The following is a 27,296-nucleotide window of genomic DNA, read 5'->3' on the forward strand; positions in this document are numbered from 1 at the left end:
GAAAGCTAAACACCACATACTTCCTCATGAGCTATGAAACATAAACACAAATTGAGAAGCATTTTGAAGGTTTTAAAGGTAGCGCATGAGAATTTACTTGGAATGGTTTGAAATGCCATGCATAGGTATTTATGGTGGACACTCTGGAATAACTTGGTTTTCAGGTATTTGGAAGCACGAGCAGCGTTCCCGCTCAGTACAAGTGAAGGCTAGCAATAGACTAGGGAGCGACAAATCAAGAGAGCAGTAACTGTCATAATCATGCTTGCGGCAAAATAAATTAACGGGGGCATAAAAGTGATACAAGAACTCTGAAGCAATATAAATCATCGAGGCTTAATTGACTTTGGTTCAGTCATATGCATGAGTGAGCATGTGCCAAGTCGATATAAATGAATTATTCAGAGGAGGATACCACAATGCCATACTTACTTATGAATAAAACAATGCAACAAACATCCATGACATGCTACTCATATTAATAAATTGGAGCTAAACATGAGAGATCATAAACTACTAGACTTTCTCAAATAAAATATACCTCACATGAACCAACTAAGCATGCTCACATGGATGAGTATATGTACAAAAATGAAAACAAATAGAGTTCATACCAGCCTCTCACCACAATCCAATTGTCGTAGATCGTCATTATTGCCTTTTCACTTGTGCAGCTTGGATAATATGAAATGAAAACCACGCTCCAGCCACCGAAGACCATTGAACTCATAAAGAACTTTACAAAACCAAAGAAGAACAGCAAATATTTTTGGTGTTTTTCGAATTTGAGAACAAGAACAAGAGGAAACAAACAAACAAAGCAAAATCTTTTTGGGTTTTCTTATAGCAAACTGGCAATAGCAAATAAAGCGAAACAAATGCAAGAAACCAAAGCAAACAAATGGTGAAGAGAAACAACAGAAATATTTTTGGTCTTTTTGTGTTTTGGGAAAGAAACAAAGCAAAAAAAATAAATAGCAAACTAAAAGAAACACAGAAAAGCGAGATGGCAGAAATCTGCCAAAACCTGACAGCAGTACAGAAATCGATTTTTACAAAAATCTTACGTTGCTCAGCTCGAAAAGTGTTCAACTAATGAAAGTTAGATAACAACCTGGGGAACCTGCACAAAAATTGGCAGCTCAAAATAACGTTCTGGCTGTGCGCACGAATTTTTCTAGTAACAGTCCAGAATCTGTTTTCAGGCAGCACTTCCCCAAATATCATCTTCCTCTCATTAGAAAACCACTCAAACGAACAAAACAAATATGTACAAGTATCCAGCAATCATAATATGCAAAGAATGAGTGATGCCGGTATACCTCCCCCCAAGCTTAGGCTTTTGGCCTAAGTGGAGTTCAACCCCAACGAGGATCGCTGTTTCTCGCCGGTGGATAATTCATGGAGTAGTCATAGTAAAGTTCCTGTGCAGAAGAAAAGCGTGGAGGCTCCACACATGTCCAACATGTTGATGCGAGGAACTTGCTGCATCGGATGATGAGTCGAGGTGCTCCTCGACCTCCGTGTCATCTCTTGCATGTTGGCCTCCTCCCTCTATGTGTGCATCCAGTGCACCTTCTGTGACCGACCAATCTCCCCTGGAATCAAGGTTAGACAAAACAGGCGCAGGCAATTTTACTAGTTTCTCAGTTTTCTTAGTTATTCTCCAGACTTTCTTATAAAATGTCATCTTGTAAAACAGGTTACCCAAGTTGGAGGAATCAGAAACAAATTCATGTTTAATCATAGAGGCTATGTCAAGTTTTTCTATAGGAAATGGAATATCAAGATGGTGAGGTTCTACATTATGAAAAGCTAGTAAACGAGAGGCAATGAGACCTCCAATTCTTGTTGGTTAAGTTGATATCTACTCCATTCCATTTTCTGAAATTTTCAACAAACAATATAAAATTTGATTTGGTGACATATAATCAAGGGGAACTACTATAGGAACTTGCTAGAGTACTAATCATGCATCAAAACTAGTTTATACAATTTAGAACAAGCATGCAAGCTCACTAAACATGTTACCTACAGCAGCAAAATATTCAAGATATACTCAACCAAACAAAATTCTACTTGGATAATCGGAGGAGTCACACACCGGAGAGCAAATGTGCCAAATTTCAGACAGAAATCTGGGCTGAGCAAAGAGATCGAGAAATCTGGAGCTCTTGAGCAAAAACGCGAGTGAGAGGAACCTGGTGCGAGTTTTTTCGGGAGAGAGAAGATGCTGGGAGAAAGAGATGAGATGGTGGGGCAAGGAGGGGCCCACACCACAGGGTGGCGCGCCCCCCTCCTTGGCCGCGCCGGCCTGTGGTGTGGCACCCTGTGGTGCCCCACAGGTCATCCTCTGGTGCTCCCAGGTGCTTCGTCGAAAAATAGGACCAACGGTATAGTTTTTGTGAATTTTTGAAAACTTTGAAAAATGCACATTTCTGGGTATTTAGTTTATTATTACTGGCCAGGAAAAATTTTGAAATCTCCAATTAACTAAGGAACTTGGCAAATCAAAAGTGCTACAGCAACTAGAGCAAGTGGAGGAGGAAAGAGATGTTGTTTACCTCCTCTATGCATATAAAAAGTATTTGTTAACAAGGTTGATCAAGTCTTGCCACCAAATAAATTTTACATAGCATAAGAAGAAATAAACCTCAAATCAATCATGTTACCTTGAATTGTATTGATATGGATCCAATCACGAGAGTTTGATATTCTTCTTTAGGCTCATATATAGGACAATCAATAGTTCCCACTTTGATAGTTCTCACTTTAGAAATAGTATTAACTCCACACGCTTTCTCAATCCTCTTGGGAAAATAAACGGTATGCTCCCTATCATCAACATTGAAAGTAACCTTTCCTTTATTGCAATCAATAACAGCCCCTGCGGTGTTATGAAAAGGTCTCCCAAGAATAATAGACATATTATCATCTTCAGGCATTTCCAACACAACAAAATCAGTTAATATCAAGCAGTTATTAGTAACTTGAACAGGAACATCCTCACATATACCAACAGGAATAGCAGTAGATTTATCAGCCATTTGCAAAGATATATCAGTAGGTATCAACTTATCTAAGTAAAGTCTCTTATAAAGAGAAAAAGGCATAACACTAACACCGGCTCCCAAATCACATAGAGCAGTTTTAACATAATTATTCTTAATAGAACAAGGAATAGTAGGTATACCTGGGTCGCCCAACTTATTCGGAACTTTGCCATTGAAAGAGTAATTAGCAAGCATAGTGGAAATTTCCTCATTGGGGATTTTCCTTTTGTTAGTAACAATGTCTTTCATATACTTTGAATAAGGAGGAAATTTAATAGCATCAGTCAAAGGGATTTGCAAGAATAAAGGTTTCATCCAATCGCAAAATTTATTATAGTGTTCTTCTTCCTTTGATTTTAGTTTCTTAGCAGGAAAAGGCATTTGCTTTTGCACCCAAGGTTCTCTTTCATTACCATGTTTCTCAGCAATAAAATCTTCTTTAGTGTACTTTTTATTTTTAGCATGCTTTTCAGGTTCTTCTTCAACCTCTTCTTTATCAGGAGTATCATTCTTATCATTATCTTTATCATGTTCATTACCACTTTTAGTTTCAGCATCAGAAATAGAAATACTATTAGGATCATTAGCAGATTCAGAGGATTCTACAACATTTTTATGTTTCTTCTTCTTTTTCTTCTTAGAAGGAGCACTAGGTTCAATGCGTTGAGAATCTTGTTCAATTCTTTTGGGATGCCCTTCAGGATATAGAGGATCCTGGGCAGAGACACCACCTCTAGTTGTTACTTCATAAGCATGTTTCTCTTTAGAATTATTCCCTAACAAGTCATTTTGCACTTTAGTGAGTTGATCAATTTGAGTTTGAATCATATGAAAATGTTTAACAAGCATCTTAACATCATTGGAGGTTCTCTCTACAATATCATGCAATTCACTAATAGCTCAAGAATTTTCCATTAAATGATTCTCTACTCTCATATTAAAATTTTCTTGCTTAACAATATAATTATCAAACTCATCTAAGCATTGTGCAGGAGGTTTCGAATACGGAATATCTTCCCTAGTAAAGCGTTGAAGGGAATTTACCTCAATCATGGATGAAGGGGAATTATCTCACATATATCTTCTATGGGAGGAAGATTCTTCACATCTTCAGATTTAATACCATTCTCCTTGAGAGACTTCTTGGCTTCCCTCATATCTTCATCATTCAATTTAATCATACCCCTCTTCTTCAATATTGGCGTTGGAGTTGGTTCAGGCGTAGTCCAATCATCATGATTCCGGCCTATTTTAGCCAATAATTCTTCAAATGCCGTCTGGAGTTCTTTTCCTGAAAACACAACCAGCACAACTATCCAGGTATGCCCTAGACTCAATGGTTAGTCCACTATAAAATATATCAAGTAAATCATGCTTTTCCAAATCATGATCAGGCCGAGCTCTAATAAGAGAGCAAAATCTCGCCCAAGCCTCAGGCAATTTCTCTCCATCTTCCTGGTCAAAATTATAAATTCTCTGCAAACCAATATGTTGAGCACTAGCAGGAAAGTATTTATGGAAGAAAACATCAAGCAATTCTTTTGGACTTTTAATAGAATTAGGTGGCAAACTATTATACCAAGTTTTAGCGTCATCCTTTAATGAAAATGGAAAGATTTTAGCAACAAAGTAAGTACGCATCTTGACATCATCAGAAAACAAGCTACTTATAGTAGATAACTCAATCATGTGTTCAACAGCACTTTCTTTTTCAGTACCACAAAAGGGTGTTTTCTCAACAATAGCTATATGAGATAAATCAAGAGAAAAATCATAATCTTTATCCTTAATGTTTATAGGAGATGTGGCAAACTTAGGATCAGGAGACAATTTATATCTAACAGCATGTTCTGCAAGCAACTTTTTAATTTTTCTTGCATCAGTAGTAGCATTGCATTTTTCAATAAAATCATCATTAAGCTCCACATAATCTTCATCAGGATCATCACTAAAATAATCAAGTTCAGGTGAATTAACAGGTGTAGTAGCATTAGGAGTTTCAGTATTTTCAATTTGTCTAGACCTAGCAATCGTAGCATCTAGAAAGGATCCCAATGAACCACTATCATAAAGCAAATAAGAAATATTATCAATATTATGAGAGTTTTCAGATTCAGCAGAAGTACCCGCATGTGAAGCATGTGGCGGTGAAACAAGTTTATCAATCACAGATGGTGAATCAAGTGTAGCGGAGGTATTCAGAATTGTACCTTTTCTTGTAGTGGATGGTAATATGGCGACCTTAGTATCGCGAGGTTTACCCATGATGGAGAATTTGCAGCGAACAATATTAATCCAAGTGAACTTCCAAATAAAGCTATGCTCCCCGGCAACGGCGCCAGAAAATAGTCTTGATGACCCACAAGTATAGGGGATCGCAACAGTCTTCGAGGGAAGTAAAACCCAATTTATTGATTCGACACAAGGGGAGACAAAGAACACTTGGAAGCCTTAACAACGGAGTTGTCAATTCAGCTGCACTGAAACAGACTTGCTCGCAAAGGTTTATCGGTAGTAACAGTTTTATAAACGATGCAGTAGTGAAATAACGAAAGCGAGTAAGAGAGACAGCAGTAGTGATTTTAGTAAACAGCAGGATTAAAATACTGTAGGCACGGGGACGGATGACGGGCGTTGCATGGATGAGAGAAACTCATGTAACAATCATGGCAGGGCATTTGCAGATAATAATAAAACGGTGTCCAAGTACAAAGCAATCAATAGGCATGTGTTCCATATATAGTCGTGCGTGCTCGCAATGAGAAACTTGCACAACATCTTTTGTCCTACCAGCCGGTGGCAGCCGGGCCTCAAGGGAAACTACTGGATATTAAGGTACTCCTTTTAATAGAGTACCGGAGCAAAGCATTAACACTCCGTGAACACATGTGATCCTCACATCACTACCATCCCCTCCGGTTGTCCCAATTCTTGTCACTTTGGGGCCATTGGTTCCGGACAGCGACATGTGTATACAACTTATAGGTAAGACCATAAACAATGAATATCTTGATGAAACAATATCATGTTCAGATCTGAGATCATGGCACTCGGGCCCTAGTGACAAGCATTAAGCATAACAAGTTGCAACAATATCATCAAAGTACCAATTACGGACACTAGGCACTATGCCCTAACAATCTTATGCTATTACATGACCAATCTCATCCAATCCCTACCATCCCCTTCGGCCTACAGCGGGGGAATTACTCACACATGGATGGGGGAAACATGGCTGGTTGATGTAGAGGTGTTGGCGGTGATGGTGGCGATGATCTCCTCCAATTCCCCATCCCGGCGGAGTGCCAGAACGGAGACTTCTGGCTCCCGCGACGGAGTTTCGCGATGTGGTGGCGTTCTGGAGGGTTTCTGGCGAATTCGACTTCTCCTCGTGCGTTTTTAGGTCGAGGCCGATAAATAGTCCGAAGGAGGGCGTCGGAGGCCGGCCGAGGGGGCCACACCACATGGCCGCGCGGGCCCCCCTGGGCCGCGCCGCCCTATGGTGTGGGGCCCTCGGGCCTCCACCTGACTTGTCCTTCTGGCTCCGTCAGTTTTCTGGGAAAATAGGGCCTTCTGCATAAATTCCGAGGATTTTCCCGAAAGTTGGATTTCTGCACAAAAACGAGACACCAGAACAGTTCTGCTGAAAACAGCGTTAGTCCGTGTTAGTTGTATCCAAAATACACAAATTAGAGGCAAAACAATAGCAAAAGTGTTCGGGAAAGTAGATACGTTTTGGACGTATCACCGCTGTCGAAGATCTTCGAAAAAGACTTCATGACGCGGAAAATTCCTTAAGCGAACACATTACTCAGCAATCTGCTCGAGAAGAGGAAATCGTCACTCGCTTGGAGTCGCAGAGTCGACGTTTTGTTAGTAAGTACTTGGATCAATATGATTTCCTCGGGTAACCATATGATTCCTTTGCTTGTTTTCTGACGAGCTGTATTTTTGCCTTATTAGGGAGAACGCAGCAAGATTATGATCTAGAGATTCCTGAAGGTGATCGCCTCCTCGACGCGCTCTCCCTTCTTGAGATCCATGGAGATGAAGCACGCCAAGGTCTTACTGACGCGAGAATGGTTCTGTCTCAGCTTTTTCCCTTCTACTTCGTGAAGAAAGAAGAACCCGAGACTTTTACTGCCCTCGCTCAGTGCTTCAAGTCCAAAGAAGATCTTGGACCCAGTCTTCGACAAGAAGGCCTGAAGATTGGTGTTGAAGGCACCATAGCTTTGGTTGCTAACAGCCAACAGGATGTCGACTGGGCCAAAGTTGGCGATGTAAAGGATATGGAGACGAAGAAATGGCAGTCTTTGATTAAGGCTGCCAAGCCAAACTCGAAGAAAATCCTTGCTTTCCTTGGATTCAAGCCAACTCCAGCTCCTAGTTCATCGAAGCCGGAGGTCAAGTAGACCACCTTGTCTCTCTTTTGTTTTGCTTCTCTTTTAATGCTGTCGCCAAAGTAGCTTTGGCGACAACTACCCCAGTAGTTCAATAGGAACCTTTTGTAATAGCCATGTAAATATCTGACCTTATTAATGAAAAAGCTATGTTGCCGAGGTATTGATATCGAATTATTTTCTCTCCAGTTGATTTTTGACAACTATACCACTGGACCTCATTCCTCGGCTGCCTTGCCTGCTGCGTCTTGCTCTAAAAGGTCCTCCGATGTCGAGTATATTGGAGGTTCCTCGAGTGCTGCACAAAATGAGGATTTGGGCGAACTCCGTCAACAACTGCAGTCGAAGAAAAAACAAATTCTCTTGATCATGGAACAGTCTCGAAGATCATCTAAGAATGAAAAATGAGTTGTTCAACAAGCTCAAGAAGCCATGGCGTTGAAGGAAACTGCAGTTGCTGAGGCTGCCGAAGCTACGCGCCGAGAGAATCATATGCTTGAACTGATGAATGATGCTAGCTTGGATATGGCGGGTATGCTCCGCAAAACTTGGTCGTATGTTAGTTTAATCCTTACTATCTTTTATTCCTTGCTGATGTTTCCGGTGAAACAGGTTCTTTCTTGGATACTGCTGCCGAAGATCAGCGTGTTGAAGCCCGAACCAATGTGCTTGTCAGGCTTGCTCGTGAGCACGGTGCTAATTTTTGGGTCACTCCTGAGCGTACTCGCCAAATAGTCAGATTTCAAGATCGCGCGAGTCAGGTCCACGATTTTCTCGACTTCTGCACGAAAACTTTGTCTTTAGTCTATAGTACCATGTTTCCTCGCAACGAAATCCCAGACACCCTTCCTGCTTTGATGGAGAAATTTCGAGATGCTCCTCGTATTCATCAATTTGTGCGGGCTCAGCAAGCAGCTGGGGCAAGATTCGCCATGATTATGATGCAAATCTGCTACCCGAAGTTAGATCTGACTCAAATTGTCGCCAAGTGTCTGGCCAAGCAAGCGAAGCGGAAAAGGAACGTTGACAAGTTTGACGACATTGTGCGCCTTGTAGCAGAAAAGATGATGGACGAACTGCTTCGGATGGACGCAGAATTCTTCGTGAAGGGTAGATATGCTGAACATAGGACTGGTGCTGCAGATAATGAGGGAATCAATATAGACGCTATATTGAATGCTGATTGAAGAATTTTTTTGTTGTTTTTTCTCTGTCGAAGAACGCCTGTATATTGTAAATAACATATATGTTGTCACATATCTCGAACTATTTTTGTTTCAACGAGCCCCCGAGCTTTTTATTGGTTCTTCATGTGTCTCTATATTGTTTTGCGAGGTGTGTTGCACCAAAGCGAAATTTATTGTTTTGCAAGTTCTATTTTGTCGGTAGTTCATATATAGTAGCTGCTGGGTGCAAGCCCCCGAGCGCGTCGATAAAGAAGATGTATATCACCAATATCTTTTCTATATTGCAGCACCGCGAGCCCGCCTCATTAAAAACCTTTCCAGCCCCACTCGGTGCCCTGAAAAGGAAAAGAGTGCGTCTGAAAGCTCGCGGGCGTTTCAGTACATTGTATTTTTACAAAGGAGGACTATATTTCGACTTTAAGCGTAGAACCGCCTGAGTTGCGCCACGTTCCAGGGATTTGGCTCTGCAACCCCTATCTTCTTGTCCTTTATCTTGTATGCTCCTCCTTCGATTACTTCTGTGATGATATAAGGGCCAAGCCATGGCGACTCGAGTTTTTCATGACTTTTTTGAGTGAGCCGAAGAACTAAGTCACCGACCTGAAAAGATCTCGGGCGCAAACGTCGACTGTGGTAGTTTTTCAGGTCTTGCTGGTATTTAGTGACTCGTGATAATACTTCGTCTCGAGCTTCATCTAGTGCGTCGACATCATCCTCCAATGCTTTTCTTGAGGCCTCTTCGTCGTACTCTGTAACTCTTGGAGAATCATGCTCTATTTCTATCGGCAATACTGCTTCAGCTCCATGGACCAGAAAAAATGGGGTTTCCTGTGTCGCCGTATTTGGTGTTGTTCGAATACTCCATAACACACTGGGCAACTCTTCAGGCCAGGTATGTCGAGCTTTTTCCAATGGTGCTAGCAAACGCTTCTTGATACCATTGCAGATAATTCCATTGGCTTTTTCGACTTGACCATTGGTTTGCGGGTGCGCAACTGATGCAAAGTGTAGTTTGATACCTACCTCTGCACAATATGCCTTGAATTCCTTCGATGTGAAGTTACTACCATTGTCTGTGACGATGCTATGAGGTACTACAAACCGAAAAATGATGCTTTTCACGAACTTGATTGCCGACGCTCCGTCTGGTGAATTTATCGGCTTTGCTTCTATCCACTTAGTGAATTTATCGATAGCGACGAGCATATACTCGTATCCTCCTGGCGAAGCCTTGTGTAATTTTCCCACCATATCGAGACCCCACTGAGCAAAGGGCCAAGACAGCGGTATTGGCATCAACTCTGCTGCCGGAGAATGAGGTTTTGCGGCAAATCTCTGACACGCGTCACAAGTACGAACTATTTCTTTCGCGTCCTCTATTGCTGTCAACCAATAAAATCCTGCTCTGAAAACCTTGGCTTCTATAGCTCGACTGCTTGCAAGATGACCGCATATTCCTTCGTGTACATCCTTCAAAATTATTCTTCCTTCTTCAGGTGTAACGCACCTTTGTAACACTCCCGAAATACTTCGCTTATACAACTCCCCTTTGACCAGAGTAAAGGCCTTGGACCGCCCAATAACTCGCCTTGCTTCAACTGGATCGTCGGGTATTTGTTTCCTTAGGATGTATGATATGTATACTTGCATCCATGGAATTTGTACCATCATAACTAGGTCCTGTTCCTCCTCTTCTTCCAGTGTCGCTTTTATAGCCCCCGAGGGTTTCTCATCCTTCTCCTTCTTCTTTGGTTTCTTCGACTTTGTAGATCTCTCGGCTATCTCTTCCCAGAATACGCCTGGTGGAATCGCGAGACACTGCGACCCAATGTTTGCCAGAACGTCGGCTTCATCATTGCTTAGCCTGCTGATGTGATTTACCTCGCACCCATCAAACAGCTTCTCCAGCTCATTGTAAACTTCCTTGTATGCTATCATGCTATCGTTGACTGCATCACATTGATTCATGACTTGCTGAGCCACCAACTGTGAGTCGCCAAAGATTTTTAATCGAGTTGCACCACAAGCCTTCGCCATCTTCATCCCGTGTATGAGGGCTTCGTACTCTGCCTCATTATTAGATGCGTTTGGAAACTTCATTCGTAAGACATACTTTAATTTGTCGCCTTCAGGTGATATTAGTATCACGCCTGCTCCAGCTCCCTCTAATCTCTTAGACCCGTCGAAATTCATAGTCCAGGTTCTCGATAAATCCGGGGGTCCTGTATTTTGTAACTCCATCCACTCTGCGATGAAGTCTGGTAGAATTTGCGACTTTATTGCTTTTCTTTTTTCGTACGTGATGTCCCGAGGGGAAAGCTCTATTCCCCAAAGGGAGACATGACCCGTAGCTTCTGGATTGTTTAGTATATTGGATAAAGGCGCATCATTGACCACTATTATCGGGTGTGCTGAAAAATAGTGCCGCAATTTTCTTGCGGTTGTAAACACTCTATATGCTAGCTTTTGGTACTGCGGATACCGTTGTTTTGAGGGGGATAAAACTTCACTGATGAAGTATACTGGCCTTTGTACTCCATGGAGTTTTCCTTCTTCCTCTCTTTCAACTACAAGTACTGTGCTGACCACCTGAGGCGTGGCTGCAATGTATTATAAGAGGGGTTCCTTCTCCTTTGGCGCCACCAAGATTGGTGGTGTCGAAATTGTGCGTTTGAGATCCTCGAAAGCTCTGTCGGCCTCTTCGTTCCATTGGAATTTCTCTCCTTGCTTGATTAGAGCATAGAACGGTAACGCTTTTTCTCCTAGTCTGGCAACGAATCTGCTTAAAGCTGCAACTCGCCCAGTCAGCTGTTGTACTTCTTTTAACTTTGTTGGCTTCCTCATTGTTACGATAGCTTGAATTTTCTCTGGATTGGCTTCAATCCCTCTTGCTGAGACTAGGAACCCGAGAAGTTCTCCCGCAGGGATACCGAAAGAACACTTCGTCGGGTTTAGCTTAAGGCAAAACTTATCAAGATTGTCGAAGGTTTCTTTTAAATCCTCGATCAATGTTGACCCCTTTTTTGATGTTATAACGACATCGTCGATGTATACTTGTATGTTTTTTCCAATCTGTGTGGCTAAGCACTTTTGCATCATCCGCTGATATGTTGCTCCCGCGTTTTTCAGACCAAAAGGCATTGTTTTGTAGCAAAACACGCCATAAGGTGTAATGAACGCTGTCTTGACCTCATCTTCTTCTTTTAATCTAATCTGGTTATAACCAGAATATGCGTCCAGGAAGGAAAGACGTTCACATCCTGCCGTGGAGTCGATGATTTGATCGATCCTTGGGAGGGGAAAGTGATCCTTTGAACAATGTTTATTGAGACACGTAAAGTCGACACACATGCGAAGGACTTTCGTGTTTTTCTTCGGGACCAGCACTGGGTTAGCTACCCACGTGGCCTCTGTATGTAGTTCTTTGATAAAACCAGCTTCTCTGAGTCGATCAATCTCTGACAGCATAGCTTTATGGTTTGGTTCCGAAAAACGCCGCAAAGGTTGTTTAATTGGTCTCGCTATTGGATCCAAATTTATGTGGTGCTCGGCAAGTTCCCTGGGTACTCCTGGCATGTCAGCTGGACACCATGCGAAGATTTTCCAGTGCTCACGGAGGAACTCGACGAGCGCGCTTTCCTATGCGAGGTCCATGTTTGTTGCAATGGACGTCGTTTTCTTTGGATCTGTCGGGTGAACCTGCACCTCCTTGGAATCTTTCGTGGTATTAAAGGTTGGCTCCCTGAGGGGCCTTCCTACATCTGGTAACACATCATAATCGGTTGTGAGCCTTGACGCCATATATTCTGCTTGCATCCCGAAAGTTTCTGACAGTCGATGAAAATCCTTGTCGCATTTATCAGCTAACGCGAAACTTCCTTTGACTGTAATTGGTCCATTAGGTCCAGGTAGCCTCCACAACAGGTACGTGTAGTGTGGTACCGCCATAAACCTGGCATATGCTGGTCGTCCCAACAGGGCGTGATATTGCGACGGGAAATCCATGACTTCAAACTCTAGCTTTTCTATCCTGTAGTTTTCTCGGGTCCCAAACTGAACGTCGAGACTGATCTTCCCCAACAGATAACTTGGCTTTTCTGGCGTGATACCATGAAAACGTGTATCAATTGGTTTCAGATTTGCTAGGGATATGTTCATCTTCCTTAGTGTATCTGCGTACATAAGGTTTAGACTGCTGCCTCCATCTATGAATACTCGAGATACGTCGAATCCTGCGATCACTGCTGGTAAGATAAGTGCTGACTGCCCTGGTCAAGGAACTTGCTGCGGGTGATCCGCTATTGTGAAGCCAATGTCCTGTCCCGACCAATTTAGGTACTCAGTTGTTGGTGGAGGCATCTTCTCTGCCATGAACACTTGTCGCGAGATTACTTTCTGAGCCCTGTTAGACGGCCTAGCTTTCTGAATCATCGAGACCACACCGTTGGAATTGGGGTCGACATATGGAGGTGGGTGTGGTGCTGCCGCTAGTCTAAGCTGGTGTCTATTTTCGTCCGTAATTGCGGGAGGAGATGGCAGGTGGATCTCACTCCTGGGCCCCTGAGGGTTTCTATTTGTTGCTTGAGCATTAGCTTGCCCTGCAAACCTCAACATTGCTTGAAAATTTCGACAGTCCTTCTGTAGGTGTCCTGACTGCCTCTTCCCATTATTGTTGACATAAAAATGCATCTGACATGGCCCGTTCATCATATCCTCAGGGGATACAAAAGGTCTCTGAAACCTTGGTCCACTATTTTGTCTGTTATTTCGAGAGTCATCTCTATTGTCGCATCACTGCTCATTGCTCCTTTGATATTCGTCTCTATTGTTTCCTCCAGTGCTTCCCCGAAAACCAGCCGATATTTGGTCAGGAGCATCATAACTCGAGAATTGCCGAGGGAATCGTCGTCTATTTTGAAAATTTCGACTGCGGTCCTCCTCCGGTGACCTGTGTCGCTTATTGTGGACAGCATCTTCTCCATCTGCCCATCTGTTTGCTATCTCCATCAATGCTGACACTGTTCTTGGGTTGGTTCTCCCCAAGTCTTCGACAAAATCCCCTCGTCAAATTCCTGCTACGAACGCATCTATTGCTCTCTCGTCAGATATGTTCTCTACCGAGTTTTTAATGATGTTCCACCTCTGGATGTACTTTCTCATTGATTCATCATGCTTTTGTCGACACGATCTCAACTCTTCTAGTGATGCGGGTTTTTTGCAGGTGGATCGGAAATTCTTGACGAATACATCCTCAAAACTGTCCCAGTTGTCGATGGAACCTGGAGGAAGCTTCTTTATCCAAGATCTTGCGGCTCCACTCAGGTGTACTTGAATACTCTGCATGGTTGTTGCTCTGGTTTCACCTATCAGCTTCATCGTCTCAAGGTAATCGACTAGCCAATCCTCGGGATCTTGCAGGCCATCGAATTTTTTGAAATTATCGGGTAACTTAAACCCTCAAGGAACCCGAGTTTTCCGGACCCTCCTTGTAAAGCACGGTAGCCCACACATATCCTCGTCATCTATCTCTGGGGAATGCCGATGTTCCCTTCTATTTTGGCGTGCTCTGTCTACCCATGCTTGGGCTGCTGTATCTCTTGCCCCACTTGTCCTCTCGGGAACTGGTGCTGCTGCAGTAGGTCGTGGACTATTTTGCCTTGCTGATCCTTCGGGGGGCGAATTTATAAACGCCGTTCCCATGGCACCAACTCCTGCCATGGCCATATTGTACAATGCCTCTCTTGGATCTCCGGGAGGTGGCTTGGATGCGAGGATGAAAGCCTGCGTCGCCATGTACCCAGCTTCTGGTGTCTTAGGGATAATGTTCCCCCTCGTGTCTATCGACATAAAGGACATGTCGAGGTTTTGAACCAGATTCTCCCTATCTGCCTCAGGTATATTCTGCATCCACGATCTTGCCCTATTTCGAGCTGCTCTGTGACTATCTCCTGAAGTGCCAGATTGTCGACTCAACTCCGCCCTTCGCCTGCTTGACGCGGAAGCCGCTTCCTGCCTCCTATCCAACTCGTTTTTTTGTTTCTCGAGCTCCCGCCTGATACGTGCAAGTCTATATTGATATGCTTGTAACTCCTCAGGTGTCGCCGTTACAGTCATTAGTTCTGTGCCATCAATGGCTCTCGCAACTCTATCCCATACTGCCTGCGGAAATTGTATCATCTGCCGCACTCCAGGCCCAACATATTTTGTTCCCAAACCTCGAGTGAGGTCTGCAGGGTCGACATACGGATTTCCCGCATCGTCGAAGTTCTCTGACATCTCCTGTGGGCGACTTGTTTCTCCAATGGCATAGATCTGATGATATTTTGGATTCTGAACTTTGTCAGGTTTGGTGACACCATCATAGAGAGTGGTGAAGACCTTCCCCACAACATTGGATCTGTCGATGAAGTTGAAGCTGTCTATGTTGCTCGGGTCATCGCTTATATCGGAGTCCGCAGATGACTCGAAAGACATGTCGCTGAAGATCTTGGCGAGTTTTTTGCTTGCCACAGTACTGATGAAGCGTGGCGACGAAGTTTCCTCGTCGCCTGACTCGATTGACGATGCAGAACTCAAAAAATCGGGATCGACCGCTGATAATCCCGACGAGATCGGAATTTCGAGACGATACGCTCCTTCTTTCTCGACGCGGAAGTGGAACTTTCCGAACGTCATCTTCATGGGCTCCTCCAGATACGCATATGCATCCAAACGGGAGGGCGGGTGAGGAACAAAATCAATTAGACCAGTTTCGATCTGTTTACCTCTGTCCATCGCGTTGCTTGCAGTTGACGAAGTCGACGATCTTGAACGTGCCATCGAAATCAGATCCTTGACACCTCCAATTCCCACAGACGGCGCCAATTGACAAGGGATTAACTTATCAATGCCTACGGATTGTAGACTAGGGTTTTAGCGGAAGTAGAGGGCAAGTAGATCTTGAAGGTTTCAGCCGAAAAGTACTCGACGATGTAAAAACTAGGGTTGCGTGAGACAATGAATCGATCCTTTCTTTGTCCCTCGACTCCCCCTTATATAGGAGGTGGAGTCGAGGGATTCACAATACACAGGTTACAGAGTCCGGGAAGGTTTCTAACTCATCCCGTAAGATTACAAGTATGTTTTTCGTACTTGGGCTTCCGAATCTTCATATTCATCGAGTCGTGGGCCTTCAGTAAACCCCAGGTACCATCTTCGGCAGGCCCATTGGGGATGCCTATGTCAGTGGGCTTGGAGGTGCCGAAATCCTCGACTTCATCCCTCTTCCTCTTGTTCTTGGGAGAAACAACGGAAGGAGGGGAGCACGCTGATTCGGAAGCATCCGACTCAGATCTTTCGGAAGAAGCCGCCGATTTGTGAGATCCTGCAACTTCACTCTCAGGACGAGAGGGTCCTTGCGAGTCGTCAGTAATAACAGCTCGCTCGTCCACCTCTCCACCTTCAGGAAGGGGAGGAAGAGAACATAGAATTTGGTGGTTCTGCACGATGAACAAGCAATATCATGGTCAATATACAAATCAAATGAGGCATCAGTCGAAAAATAAAAGCACAACTCGAAGAATAAGCTACTTACTTCGGGAAGGGCGTGGTTGCCACTATACGGCTCCACGCGGCAGGTGGTTGGAACATCATGCTTTTTGCTTAACGAGGAGAAACGTCAAATGAGCTTCTCCAAGTCCTTCACAGAAAGGTCCTTGGATAGGCGGTCAACATCTTCTTCGCCAGCATACATCCAAAGTGGGTTTTTGCGAGCCTGCAATGGTTGCACCCTGATTCTAAGGAAGTAAGCAGTAATTTGGACACCCGACAGTTCCTGACGGCGGGTGTTCTGCAGCTCGTGGATGCGTTTCATCAGAGCGTCGGTAGCTGATTTTTCTTCGGCAGAAGCTTCAGCATCCCAGGATCGGCGCCTGAGGATTTTTGCGGTACCATCAAAGGGAGCAATGTTGTACTCTTGTGAGCCGATGTACTCCTCCTGAATGTACAACCACCTCCTGCGCCACCCTTGGACGGAGTCGGGGAACTTGACGTCGAAATAGTCAACGTCGGGGCGGACGCATATAACAACACCGCCCACATTGTAGGCGATATTGCGGGAGCTGTTGCGGCGAAGATAGAAGATGCGCTTCCACAGGCCCCAATGAGGATGGGTCCCGAGGAAGCATTCACACAGGGTGATGAAAATTGAAATGTGGAGGATGCAGTTAGGGGTCAGCTGATGCAGCTGAATCCCATAGACAAAAAGAAGTCCGCGGAGGAACTCGTGAATGGGGGTGGACAGGCCGCGAATGAGGTGGTCGATGAACGTTACCAGGTATCCGATTCGCGCCATCGGGAAACTCTCGTCACCGGGAAAGATCAGCGCGTCCTTCTTCTTCAGAAGCCCGAGCCTCTTGAGGGTGCTCTGGTCTTGGTTCGAGATCTTGGATCTCTCCCATCCAGAAATCTCCATCTCCTCTGTTGGTGTGTTGGTCCCTGGAGCGGTGTGTTTGGTGAGCTTCGTGCGTGGTGGCATCAAGGGCAAGAGTTGGGCAGATTGAAGATGAGCGCAAGCGTGAGGAGCTTGGGGGACAGCAATGGCGATTTTTGGAGAGAAGGGAAAGTTGAGCGGCGCAGCGAAGGGCGAGATGGAGGACGAAGGGGCAGCTTTATAGCAAGCCACCGATCCATCGCACCGTCGGATAAAAGGAAAATGGATCTTATGCCTTACACATGTCCACAGGGGCACAAAAGTCATTTCACCGAGAAGTTACTAGACATGAGTTACGGCGTGCATGCCGGAAGTTACGGCAAACGTGTGTCCCACTTGCGCAACATGTCGATCGTGCAGAAGTTTGGACCCACTGAACAGGGAAGTGACAGGAGTCACGCGTTTCCAACGCGTGGGTCGTGGCTATCATCAGCAATGACATCATGACAAAAGAAATTTCGAGTGATCTATTCCAAAATAGCGACAGGGAAGTGTCGATTATTCAAACAAAGAAACTTCGGGAGCCTGTGGTCAAATGCAAGTATTTGTCCACATGCTCGGGGCTACTCTTATCGAAAGTATTGATCGTACTTCTAGTAAGAGGATAGTACGGAGGATAAAAATAGAGTCGTCTAAAGGTAACAAAAGATGAACCTACAGCCAAGTATAAATACTCGACTGTAGCCTCGGGGGCTACTCCCATCGGGAGCGCTGGTCGCGCACCCGATAAAATAAAGGTGGAGCAGAAGTTGTGATATAGAGTGAAGTAATAATACAAGTTGAGCCTGCAACCAAGTACAAGCACTTGGCTGTAGCCTCAGGGGCTACTCCCATCGGGAGCGCTGGTCGCGCACCCGATGAAATATAAAAACAAGACAAATTGAGCATATTCAAGTTAAAGCATAACTCTTCATTCACTCCCATCTGGAGGTCAAGATAGTAAGTCATCCCATGACTCGAATAAATATGCCATTCCAGCAGCCGAAAAAGGCACTCGACAATATATTCTCAGAGCGCGTTCGTCGCGAAAAAAATCTCTGAATGCCGTAATATTTTATGAAGGTAAGTCCCTAGGATATGTCCTGTGTGGCATGGTATCGCACATGAATGCGCTCTGCTACTTTTTTCCGTATCAACAGATGCGAAGAAAAATCCTAACGGACGCGTTAGGTACCCGATAAAACATGACCGAAATTTGGATCATGGTAAGACCTTAAGCGGCACATGTCGAATTACGCCAGTATACCGGGGTCGAGTCCAGGGACTTGACCTTGAAGTAGGTTCTTGCGGGATTGCCACGAGAGCAGTTAACTGGTACCTGATCCGTCAGATGAACCAGCCCCATTTACCATTATCCCTGTATAATATATAATTATTTTATGAAGATTGTCTAAGTAACTCGAAGAAATGTTGTGTTAATCATAATGATGGAGATTTTACTCGATTCTACGATTCAAGCAAAATCTCGGGGGCTACTGACATAGGCATCCCCAATGGGCCTACCGAAGAAGGTACCCGGGGTTTACTGAAGGCCCACGACCCGAAGATTGCGAAGCTCGGAAGCCCAATAAAGTGTCGATATGGAAGCTAGAGATATATATGGAATAGACTTGTAATTATATGGGACGGAATCAAAGAGTTTCCCGCTGTTTGTAACTTGTATGTCACGAAATCCTCGGCTCTGCCTCCTATATAAGGGGGAGTCGAGGGAGAAAGAAAGGATCGATCTTATTGCCAACACAACCCTAGTTTTTAGCAGTCGAGTACCTTTTCGGCTGAAACCTTCGAGATCTACTTGCCCTCTACTTTCCACGAAACCCTAGTCTACAATCCGTAGGCATTGACAAGTCAATACCTTGTCACCGAGGAAAGGAATGAAGTCTTGACCGTAAAGGTAGACGAGCTCATTTGTATGATAAAAGGTAATGAAGGCAAAGCCATCACTAATGCCAAGGTTGAGGAAGTAGATTTTATTGCGCGTAATAACTCTTACCCTGCATGGATGAACAAAGGTTATAATTCAAACATTCAAAAACCATATCCTAATCCTGTAGGGGGGCCTAATAATTATAATGGAGGAAATATCAATGGCAGCCATCAATCACTAGAAGATTCTCTTAAATCTTTCGTGTAAGCTCAAACCGAGCAAAATAATCTTGTAATCAAAATGATGGAAAATCATGAAGCCACAATAGGACAACTATCCAAACAAGTAGTTGTAATGAAAACTAATATACAAGAACTGCAAGATAGAACTAAAACTATGGAGGCTCAACTTGTTTAAATTGCAGAAAATCAAACACTAATCCTTGCTCAATTTGTGGGAAAACCATAGCCTAACCCTGTTGCAAATTTGAAGATGGTGAGAAGTAGTACGGATGGGGATGACGCTGAAGAGTTGGACTACAGTAATGCTCCCTCACCCGACTATACTGTTGAAGATCTTGTGAAAATTATCACTGTGAAAAACCCCGGCATTGATGGAGGTAATAAAGCAGCGTACCAAATCTTAATTAATCAAGTTGCTGAAAAGATACGTGAGCTTGAGAATGGGTATAAGAAATTATCTGAAAAACTACCTGCTAAGTTGGATGATATATTTGAGCCAACCATTAAGATAAAACTAGGGATTAATAAAATTGCTGCATTTTGTGATCTTGGTGCTAGTGTTTCTACTATCTCCAAAACTTTATTTGATAGGCTTAATCTTGGTTATTTCATGGTTACTGAACTAAAGTTACACTTAGCTGATTCCACCTACAAACAAGCCGTGGGAATTAAAGAAAATATAGTTGTGAAAGTTAAAGATTGTCTTGCACTTATTTATCTTGTCATAGTTGATATGCCTGAAGACCCTCTTGCGCCTATTATTCTTGGTAGGCCATTCTTGAGAACCGTCAAACCCTTGATTAATCTTCATGAAGGGAACGTGAGATTTGAATTACCCTCACGTGCACCTTTTATTGTTCATTTTCCTAGAAAGAAGAGCAAGGCTAATGGAGAAAAATTAATTACCTTGAAAGTGAACTACTTTGGGGTTGGAGTCCCCATAGCAAAGAAGAGTTGATCTTCATTTAGGTCGAGCTGAACGACCTAAAACAAAGCGCTTCTTGGGAGGCAACCCATGATAAATAGAATGGATGAGCAAGTTTTTAGTTTTTAGTTTTAGTTTTTTGTTTTTGTTATTAATAAAAGTGTTCAAAGTTCAAACAATGGAGAGGACAAGAACATGGTAAACATCTCCCTAATCATATTCTTTGAAAATCATTACTGCATTAGTGCTGCAAAATGTTGTCTTTTCTCTATACCAAAACTAACTCAACAGGTCCACGAAGAAATTCTAAAGAAAACATGTCATTATGAGGTCGCATATGTTTTAACGATCACTGGTACGATCCGAGTGACCGTACCATGTGCCCATACCAGAACGAGCGACGGAACCAAAAAAAATTCATCCAGGACACAGAAGTTTTAACGACCGGTGGTACGGGCAGGCCCACCCGTACCGTGCGACCGTACCAGATGGAGCAGAAATCGAATCGCGGGAGTAGAAGTTTTAACGAGCACCGGTACAGGTAGACTGACCCGTATCGTGTGCCCGTACCGCGTTGAGGACCAGCAGATCGTGGGAGACTGTCACCTTAATGAGCACTGGTACGGGTATGCCCGCCCGTACCACATCCGCAGCCACTCATATTGCACGGGAGGAGGTAACCCTAGATCACAAAACTTCATTTCCTTGTTTCTTCTTCCTCCAAACTCTCCAAAAAGCTTTGAGGATCTCTTTACTCATTCGGTTTTGGATCAAGTCCTTTTGCATCAACGATCTACGGTACATTTCTCCTCCGATTCTCCAATTACTTTTTGCAAATCTTTGCCCAACATCTCTATATTGCCAATCTTAGTTCATAGATGAGTATGAACCATTTTTCTTGTCGAGCATGTTTTTTAGTATTATTTTGAGTAGATCTTTATACGTAATTTGTAGAGGACCAATTACTACTTTAATCTATTGGAACCAAAGTGCTAAATTTTTCCAAGTTTACCATTGTTAGAAATGAACACACGGGGACTAGCCAGGAGGAGCAAGCCCGCCGAGGATGAGTTACTCGGAGTCAAGTTGAGCAAGAAGCGGGACTTCACCCGCTTCAAGCAGCTCCGTGGACGCACCATCAAGTCCACCAAATGTGCATGTCCCGCTGTTGTTAATCATCTCGAAATAGGTAATGATTTAAATATGATTATTACTAATGTGGGGTTGCATGAATTTGCTTACCAGGATGCCCCAACCTATCGCTGCTTAACTTTGGAGTTGTTGATGACATTGAAGCACATCGTGCTAGCCTACTCCGGTACCACGAATGAAGGAGTTGATAGGATCACCTTCCAGTTGATGAACTACAAGTATGACATGACTCTTAGTGAGTGGTGTGGTCACTTTGGGTTCTTCAATGGAGATGCCTATGTTCGCTCCGCAAACCGATGTTTGAACCCTTCTCCCCACTCTTATTTTAGCCAAGTGAGCATACATGAGAATACCCCTAAGGAAAGTCACATTGAAAGTCCTGCCATTCGATATTTGTACTATGTTATTGCTAACACCTTGCAAGCACGTGGTGAATTCACAAGAGAACGAGCATGACATGATGATCCTTGCCAAAGCTGCTATTCCTAATTGCAATGTGACGCCACATTTGGGAGCCATTCTTCTTTTCCACCTTGAACGCCAAGTTCATCAAACCCGCGGGGACATCACCTGCGGAGGTATTGAAACCATTCTCGCCACTGCCTTTGCTATCAATGTAAGTGAACTTCAACCATTGGACGGTGAGAGACGTGTTTCTTATACTACCCTTTGAGATGTTGGCATGCTTTATAAGAAGAGAGGTTCATTTTTTTTCATATTCCTAGAGCTGGGCGTCTGTTACCCGCTCCTTTGCCTAACAACCTATTCTTCCTCGAAAATGGTCAATTGCATTATGTTGAGCAGGAAGAACAAGAGGAACCATACCTTGAAGAAGCCGAGGAGGAAGACGTGGAAGAAGAAGAAGAGGCACCTGAAGAAGAAGTGCCGCCCCACAGCTCTACGCCACGTAGAACAACATCAACTCACTTGGAGGCTCCATCAACAACATGAGCAACCTCGCCGACTCCCTCCACGACACCACGCTAAACTTGTCGCAAAACTTCGATTAATGGAGTCAAGTTTTATAGCCCCACAAACTACCCGCCGCCACCGCAATTATCTACCAAGTCGGTGTAACATCCCAAAAATTTCAAAACAAAGAAAATGACTTTCACTTATTCCAATTGTTGGAGCCAACAAAAACTTTAATTGCCTCACTTGATATGCATAGTATTCAAGCATGTAGGATGTGAGCTTTGCCATGATTGCTTGCTTGAGTGTTACCAATGTCTCTAAAACCCTAAACCTTGCTCTTTGAGGTCAACAAGAAACAAAATAAAAAGAAAAAAAAAAGCCTATGTGAGCAAATAGCCAAAATGGCAAATCTTGACCTATGCCATTATACTTTACCTAAATGGTTTGAAACCATTACTAAACTCAACCTAACACACAATGAACCCAAATTGATGACCCTTGGTCAAAGAAAAATAAAATAAAAACATGAAATTCACATATGAGGCTATGGCCATTTTTGCAAATCTTTAACCTAGGCCATTTTACTTTGTGCCAATGGTTTAGAAACATAACTAAACACTAAATAACACCTTTTGAATCAAAGAAACACAAATCAAATCAAAGGAAATAGCAAAACCAAGTTACATGTGATAATGGTCACATGTGGCAATTTTTACATCTTACCCTCTTTGAGCCCCTGGATTAAGAGATTCTTAAACCAAACTCTCCCAACTGTTTGCACCTCATCCAAGACCTCATCAAGTTGAACAACTTTGCTGTTGACCACTTTGACTAGTTCTCTTTCTATTGCTTAATACAAGGAGGCAAAGTGACAACATCAAATCAGATTCTAGATTAGGCCAAATTTGGATTTTCACAAACCTGCACCATTTTGCACACCAACACCACCACTGTGTGCCAAATATTAATTCAATCACACCCAAGAAAAAGTTTGGCAAAATTTGAATGTAAGTTTCATGCGGCCATTTCATCGAACACTTGGCATGCACAAAACTGCCAACTCCCTACATGCTATTAACCAGCGGATTTTTGCCTCAACCATCAAGCATATGTCACCATTACCTTCCTGGTTAACCCCTTGGACAATGCCAAGTATCAGCAACCCCTGTACCTTGTTGATTTGGACCAGAACAAACCATGCCGAGCTACCATGTCACTCAACCTGCCCTCTCCTCTCACCCTCACCTTGTCAAATAGACAACACTCACTCCCCTGGTCACGCTCATACTCGCCAAGGACGAAGGAGAACACCACACTGCCCTGGCCAGCCCATGCCCCGTGACGCCAGAACGTGCTAGACCGCGCACGGACACGCTCTGGACGCGCTAGAGCATGACCTGCCCCCGTTGACTCCGACCTCCTCGCGTCCGCTCCCCTCGCACACACACTCATCACGTCACCCTCTAACTCCCAGACAACCCCATTGGCCCGCGTGAACCCTGTAGCCACCGTCATCGTCGACGTCTGCCAACACGGTACTGCGAGGACGACGACGTCGCCTGCACGCCCCCATCCACCTCTTGCTGCGCCATGACGCGCGTCGTGACCGCCTCGACATCGCCAACAGGACGCGCCCCCTACCTTGCCCTCTAGCGACCCCTAGCGCCATAGCCACCATCGACCTGCCCCGTGCGCCTCGGCCACCTCTCGCGACTATAAATAGAGGCATCCCCTGGACGAATTCCTCACACCATTAGCATCTCCTCTTCCTCCTGAGCTTCCTCGACCACCTCCCCCTCCACATTGCCCCCAGAGATGCCCCAATTTCTCGCCGGAGCTCCGCCAGTACACCTGCACGCTCGCCGATGATTCCGTCTACCCCAGGAAGCGCCGCTTGTACCAGAAGAATCGCCGTCGTCGACAACCCCCTCCTGCATCAACGCCGATGATCGCCGGAGTCCAGGTGAGCCTCCGACCCCCCACCGCCGTCGCCAGTAGGGTTGAGTCTCGTCGTCGACGACGATGAACGCCAACCGTCCGATCTGGATCTAATCCTGTGGCCCTCATTCAAACTTACCGCTTCGGTGGTTAAGTCCCACTAACACGTGGGCCCCGCTTGTCAGGCAGCCCACGCGTGCGAGACACGCTGCTGGGCTGGCCTTTCCCCTTTTCTTTCTCTTCGGCCCATTTGCGTTTCCCGCGCAGCCCATAAAATTCAAATTCGAATTATTTGTTTTAAACCAAATTCAATACTGGTGCCAACTTCAAAATTTAAAATAGGAAGATCTACTGAGCCAAAATTTGTGAATTTGATATTGATGGAAAGCTTGTGAAATTTTCTAAACAACTACACTAGTTTCAACCCTAGATAAGTTATAGAAATAATGTAGCAAAAATAACAAGGCAGAGCCTTTTCCAAATTCAAACATTTATTAAAAATCAACCATAAATGATTTTTAGTTGATTCCAACTCTCATAAATCACATTTCATATTGTCTAATTGATTATGTAAAAATATGACATGGTTGCTTCATAGGATCATGAGCTAGAATTCAAATAATGGCTATGTAGTCATTTCTAGCTCATTTAAATCATTTCAAATTTTTAATTTCAAACCTATGAGGTGTAGCATCTCATTTAAATCATCTTCCCAAGTAATGTGAAGTAATGTAATGACCTTAGTTGCATGGTCTCATACTTGCTTACTTGAGGATATTAAATCAAAGTAGTGTTTAAATTGTATGAGAGGTAGTATCTCATTTAAATCTTTTTCTCAAATGATAAATGTGAAGTGTTGACCTTGGTCAACATGATCTCCCACTTATTAATTGAGGAGATTAAATCTTAATAAGATTTCAATGAGAGGAAATTATTTCTTCTTACAAGTTTTCTTAAAAGAAAAACAAAGCCAACCACCTTGTGATGAATGTTGTGATGATAGGATAGTTTGTGTGATCCTTTCTAAGTGTTAAGTCTAGCACTTAAGTATTGTGTGGTGATTGTATGCCTCGTATCCGTTTATAGACGCTAGTACCGAAGACTACCAGGAGGAGGAGGTCTTCTACCAAGAAGAAGAAGAAAGCTTTGATCACTGTACCAATCAAGGCAAGCTATACTCTTGCAAGTTACCCAAGTGCAAGCTCAACTTGAGCAAGGCACCAATACCATACTACTTGTGCTTTACTTTCCAAGTCCCAGTTTTTACCTTACCAAGCTTTTACTTTGATTAAGTAAGGTTTACTTTTATAGTTAACTTGAGTCTAGATATGGAGTAGTACAAGAACATCAAAGTTAACCTAGAGAGCTACAAGCTAGTTAGCACCCCTCATGACTAGTTGCTAGTGCTAAAACTAAAATTGACTACTCTAGATGGGAACTTGTGAAATTCTTGACTTTGAAAACCTTGGAATGATGAGTCATTCTATTGAAAGATTTTGAAGGTGAAGGTGACTTGAATGACATGGTGATTTTGATAAAAACTGATGATTGGGTTCGGATGCGATATCATTCCAATTTTTGAGTACCCCCACAATACCTGATTATGGGTAAGGCTTTAGCTGGAAATTTATGTGTCTTAGTATGGGTTCCCTCTGAACAAGCGTCATAGGGGTTATGCCGAGGCTGCCTCCGTTGAAAGTGAAATGACGTGAAATGACGTGAATGTCCTACCCAAGCCCTGTGCAGTTCCCAGGTTGGCGGTTTGCTATCACTGGGGGGCCAAGCTCATGGGGAGAGGTGCCTATACTAGGGTATGTAAGTGAAAGGTTAATGGTTGATGATCCGCATACTGAGTTATGATTATTCAGGGCTATCCCTGACGGATGTAACCAAATGTTGTGGCACAAGTGTGCAACCTCTGCAGAGTGTAAACCTATTCGAATAGCCGCGTCCGCGGTCATGGACAGTTGGAAAGGCCATATTGTTCCGTCATCAAAACTTTTCCAAAATGTGACCGGTGACTTGTGACTTGAGTTTGAAATATGACTTTGACTTTGAATCACAACAGAGTTGTGGGAATGACACTAATGTTCCCACTTGAGTTAGTTAGGCAAATAAAGAGTCTTTGATTACTAAATGCTTATGAAATAAAACTGGCTTTATGCAAATGAACCTAGAGCTTAGAACTCCATCGATATAGTTGATAGTGCTTACACTAGTATTAGTTTGCGAGTACTTTAAAGTACTCACGGCTGTGTCCCTGGCTATTCAAATGGCCAGACTATGAAGAGGAGCACTACTACCAGGAAGACGGACAGCAGGACGTCTACGATAACTAGGACTACTCCTGACGTCAAAAGTTGCCTGTGGAGCAGATGGACCTCTACTACGTACTCCCGCTATTGTGTTATGTATTTGATCCTTAGATCAATTGTTGTAATGAGACTAGATCATGTGATCCTTTTGATGTAAGACAATTATGAGTGGTAATGAATGATGTGTTGTGATATGAACTTATTATGTCTCTAGGTGTTGCGATGTATGGCATAATAGGCATCTGGACTTAAAAATCCGGGTGTTGACAGTCGGCTTGCAAGAACCTAAGCTTGTGGAGGTTGTTGACACTTCTACATCAAGAGGTGGCATATTTTTAATTTATCTTGTAATAATTGAGGTTGCACTACAGCTCATGAGAGCTTTGAAACACTCGTGTTGGCTTCGTCCCAACACTTTGCTTTTTCATTTGCATTTTCTTTTGTTTTTATTGAAGTTTTTAGCCTTGTCTTTGTCGCCTTTCTTTCTATTTCTTTCCGTTCCTTCTATCTCATACACAAAAACCCAAAAAGATTTCCCTTTTATCCTTTAGTGTTTTTATTTCGTTGTTTCCAATGCCACTTTTATGTTGCCCAAAGGATTATTGCAGGAAGGTTGAGCATCTCGAGTTTTGAAGGAACACATTGTAAGTCCCAAGAGTAGAAAAACCAAGAGCACGCAGGTATGAGGGGGTTCGGTGTATGAGGTCACTACAAGGGACCGTGAGGTCGCCTCGCATTCCCAAGCTTATGGGTAGGCCAAGCAAAACCTCGACACGCCCATACACGAAACACCGACCTCATAGGCTCACGATTAGTTTCTCAGGCTTGGGCG

This window comes from Lolium perenne, chromosome 6 (genome assembly GCF_019359855.2).
Source record: "Lolium perenne isolate Kyuss_39 chromosome 6, Kyuss_2.0, whole genome shotgun sequence".
In the NCBI taxonomy this organism is placed as follows: domain Eukaryota; kingdom Viridiplantae; phylum Streptophyta; class Magnoliopsida; order Poales; family Poaceae; genus Lolium; species Lolium perenne.